Here is a 484-nt window from a genome sequence, read left to right as displayed (position 1 = left end):
TTAATTCATTCTCTCTCTCTCTCTCTGTCTCCCCTCCTCTCTCTCTCTCTCTCTCTCTCTCTCTCTCTCTCTCTCTCTCTCTCTCTCTCTCTCTATCTATCTATCTATCTATCTATCTATCTATCTATTTAATTTTCTCTTTCTCTCTCTCTCTCTCTCTCTCTCCCTCCCTCTCCCTCTCCCTTACCCCCCCCCCCTCTCTCTCTCTCTCTCTCTCTCTCTCTCTCTCTCTCTCTCTCTCTCTCTCTCTCTCTCTCTCTCTCTCTCTCTCCTCTCTCTTTTTCTCTATCTACCTATCTATCTATCCTTCACCCTCTCTCTCTCTCTCTCCTTCCATCCCTCAACACCCCTCCTCTCTTTCTCTCTCTCCCCTCCCTCCCTCCCTCCCTCTCTGTCTCTCTCTCTCTCTCTCTCCCTCCCTCTCTCTCTCTCTCACTTTCCCTCCCTTCCCCCCCCTCCCTCTCTCTCTCTTTCTTTCTCTCCC

Source organism: Penaeus chinensis, chromosome 7 (genome assembly GCF_019202785.1).
Source record: "Penaeus chinensis breed Huanghai No. 1 chromosome 7, ASM1920278v2, whole genome shotgun sequence".
In the NCBI taxonomy this organism is placed as follows: domain Eukaryota; kingdom Metazoa; phylum Arthropoda; class Malacostraca; order Decapoda; family Penaeidae; genus Penaeus; species Penaeus chinensis.
The sequence above is the reverse complement of the archived record's forward strand: the minus strand, read 5'-3'. Positions refer to the sequence as shown.